This window comes from Myotis brandtii, unplaced genomic scaffold (assembly GCF_000412655.1).
Source record: "Myotis brandtii unplaced genomic scaffold, ASM41265v1 scaffold1554, whole genome shotgun sequence".
In the NCBI taxonomy this organism is placed as follows: Eukaryota; Metazoa; Chordata; class Mammalia; order Chiroptera; family Vespertilionidae; genus Myotis; species Myotis brandtii.
This window is the reverse complement of record NW_005355638.1, coordinates 114,627-118,316: the sequence shown is the minus strand read 5'-3', so window position 1 is coordinate 118,316 and position 3,690 is coordinate 114,627. Positions and strand designations below refer to the sequence as shown.

General features: G+C 53.1%; 1 long non-coding RNA gene and 1 pseudogene across 1 annotated transcript in view; both read left to right on the top strand.

The window, feature by feature from the left end:
• LOC102259960 overlaps positions 1 to 1,389 on the top strand; it is a 2,733-nt pseudogene extending 1,344 nt beyond the window's left edge.
• Positions 1,390 to 1,861: 472 nt separating this feature from the next.
• Positions 1,862 to 3,690, top strand: part of LOC106725319 — a 3,248-nt gene continuing 1,419 nt past the window's right edge. The window contains exons 1-2 of the long non-coding RNA XR_001361184.1: positions 1,862 to 1,982; positions 2,101 to 2,183. This is a non-coding gene — a long non-coding RNA (uncharacterized LOC106725319). The remainder of the gene's footprint in view (positions 1,983 to 2,100; positions 2,184 to 3,690) is intronic.

Sequence of the window (3,690 nt, the reverse complement as noted above, 5' to 3'; positions counted from 1 at the left end):
GCGTCATCACGTCTCTGCTTTCAGGCTGAGGGCACGGAGCAGAGGCGGAGGAGAGTGTTCCTGCAGGAGGAGTGCCCAGAGCGAACCGCCGCCAACCCCGGAAGCTGCACTGTGGAGAGAAGCCCTTAGGAGGAGAAGAGGGGGCACGAGGTCAGAAGGACTCTCCAGCCGGCACTGGTCTCAGGCAGCAGGAGACTCACAGTACAGGGGTGCCATGCAGGGCCGCCCAACATCACCCCCAAAGAAGGCAATACAAGTGCAGGAGTGTGGGAAAGCCTGTGGTCAGAAATACTTGCTGGTGGAGCACCAGAGGCCGCACACCGGAGAAAAGCCGTTCCAGTGCAGCGAGTGTGGGAGGGCATTTAGCCATAAGCCCAACCTTTTCGTGCACCAAATAGTTCACACGGGTGAAAGGCCTTACGGCTGTAGCGAATGCGGAAAATCCTTCAGCCGCAAGGCAGACCTGGTTCAACACCGGAGAATTCACACCGGAGGGAAGCCCTTCACGTGCAGGGAGTGTGGGAAAGCCTTCCGGCATCACTCCACCCTCATCCAGCACCACAGGGTCCACACTGGGGTGAGGCCTTTCGAGTGCAGCGAATGTGGGAAATCCTTTAGCTTCAGCTCGGGCCTCATGAAACACCAGAGGGTTCACACTGGAGAGAGGCCTTATGAGTGCACTGAATGTGGGAAATTCTCTAGCCACAAGGCCAGCCTCACTACTCACTGGCAAGTCCACACTGGAGAAAGGCCTTATGAGTGCAGGGACTGTGGGAAGTTTTTTAGCCAAAGCTGTAGCCTCATGCAGCACCGCAAAGTTCACACTGGAGAAAAGCCTTTTCAGTGCCAGGACTGTGGCCAACTCTTCGGTGAGAACTCGAGCCTGGTCAAGCACCGGAGGGTGCACACCAGAGCCGGGCCTTATGAGTGCGGGGACTGTGGGAAAAGCTTTCGCTACAGGTCCAGCCTGGTTAAACATCGGAGGGCTCACCCCGGAGAGACGCCCTGGGAGTGCGGTGATTGTGGGAAATCCTTTCGCCTGCGTTTCAGCCTCGTTCAGCACCAGAAAGTCCACAGAGGAGACGCGTCTTGAATGTAGCTCATGTGGACAAGCCTTTAACCAAAAGTCTGTCTGGTCCGAAGGGAAGCTCCACACCCAGAAAGGCCTGTGGACACAGTGACCACGCAGAGAGGTTCAGCCAAAGCTTCGCTAACTCGTTCAACACCGGACGTTCAGACGGAGAAAGGTCTTAGGAGTCAGGGCACGTGCTGTCCCTGGTCACCCCAACCCAGTGTTCCCACCGGGGGCACACGCCCCGTAGGGGGGCAGTGTGATTTTTAAGGAGGGCAACTTGAGAATTGAACTGTTAACAGTGCATTTTTTGCATTTCTTACGCGTCAGAGGGCCCCAAACATTCCAAAGACAAGAAAGTAGAGGGAGCCTGCAGAGATTACAGCCACTTTATTTACTTAAATATATATTTATTGATTTCACAGAAGAACAGGGGAGAGGTTCTAGGGGCCTCATCTACAGTATATAAATAGGTATTGTGACATATTTATGCATTTCAGTTCTCTCACATGTTTTCAAACTTTATTTACTATTTTTTCCTATCACTTCATCAGAGAAACATCAGTGATGAGAGGGAACCACCCATCGGCCCCCCACCGGGGATCGAGCCCCCAACCGGGGCAGGTGCCCTGACCACATAACAATTTCTTAGTGATTTCTTCCTCAGTACTTCGGCTGTGCTTCTGTTCTTTTATTTTTCTCTTTCATGGATGCCATGTTCTCTGGAAGCTTGTTTAGACCAAGTTCATGGCCATGTAGGCTTCCTCCATGTGAACAGGAGTTGTGCTCAACCCCTGAGCCAGCCCTGGGGGCTGGGCTCCCCGTTCGGATGAAACGGAGTCTCCTGAACAGGAAAGCGGATTCGCTCACAGTCGGTGGGAAGCCGGTTGCACGCGCTGTGAACCCAAAGGTAAACCCCAGGCCTCCTCCCGCCTCCGCACGCGCGCCCAGCCCCTCGGGTCTCCGTGGGAACTGGACACTGGGGCGCACACGTCACCCACGTGTCCTTTCCCGTTTCCTCAATGCAGACGAGACGAGGTCACGATCCCTCTTTTATAACCGAGAACACGGGCTTCGGGCTGCAAGGGCCTTGCTCAAGGTCACAGCCAAGGTCAGGGCGCAGAGATAGCAAAATCTAGAATGTGGCAAATTCTGCAGGACTATTGAGCGGTTTTCTACTACTCCATATTCACAAGTAGAACTTGACAATTATTCAATGACTTTTGGACTTCAGGAGTAAATCACTCATACAGAAGGAAAGGGATTAGGGAAGAACGGTTTAGTATGCTTCTTAAGACTCCATATCACTAGCAGCATTTACATACTATTTGTTAAAAAGCTCTCTCCTCGCCCTGACCAGTTTGGCTCAGTGGATAGAGCGTCGGCCTGCGGACTGAAGGGTCCCAGGTTCAATTCCAGTCAAAGGCATGTACCTTGGTTGCGGGCACATCCCCAGTAGGGGGTGTGCAGGTGTGCAGGAGGCAGCTGATTGATGCTTCTCTCTCATCCATGTGTCTCTCTATCCCTCTCTCTTCCTCTCTGTAAAAAACCAGTAAAATATATTTTTAAAAAATCAATAAAATATATATATATTTTTAGAAAGCAATTGATGTATGCAATTAAGTGGAACAACAAATTGATGCTTCTCTCTTTCTCCCTTCCCCTCTCTCTCTAAAAATCAATCAGTAAAAGAGCTGGTAAAGAGTTGGGGCCCCTCGGGGCCAGGGCTGGAACTAAAGCCTGGACAGGTCCCCCTGAGAGGTGCCCCTGAGGCACAGGGAGGGTGCAGAGAGGCCGCCCCGCAGAGACCTGGGGACGGGGCCAGGGAAAGGCTGCAGAAGGGGCAGGAGTCTGGCAAGTTCAAGACCGGCTGGTGGGTGTCCTGAGGAGGGAAGGGGAGCCCTGCAGGCCGCTGTGGGCGGCTCGTGTGGATTGTAAGAGTGATGAGAGCCCCTGACGGGGAGACCCAGGCATTCATGGAGCTGTTTTTCCAGGCTCTTTGGCAAGCCCACGCCACTCTAGTCGTGGCACAGAGCAGCAACGGCTCTGAGCTGGAAACAGCCTCAAGAAGCAACTAACCGGCCCGGCCGGTGTGGCTCAGTGGTTGAGTGTCAGCCTGAACCAGGAGGTCACGGTTCGATTCCAGGTCAAGGCACAGGCCTGGGTTGTGGGCTCCATCCCCAGTGGGGGGGCGTGCAGGAGGCAGCCGATCCATGGTTCTCTCTCCCTCTCCCTCCTGAAATCAATAAAAATAATATAAATAATGCAAATATCCAATAGCATTTCTTAAAAAAAAAAAAGAAAAGCAACTAAATGAATGGAAGACGTCAGAGGGCCCCAAACATTCCAAAGACAAGAAAGTAGAGGGAGCCTGCAGAGATTAGCCACTTTATTTACTTAAATATATGTTTATTGATTTCACAGAAGAACAGGGGAGAGAGAAACATCAGTGATGAGAGGGAACCACCCATCGGCTGCCCCCTGCACGCCCCCCACCGGGGATGGAGCCCCCAACCCGGGCAGGTGCCCTGACCACATGCCAGGTAAGGGAACCTTGACTTCCTGGTTCATAGGTCGGTGCTCAACCCCTGAGCCAGCCCTGGGGGCTGGACTCCCTG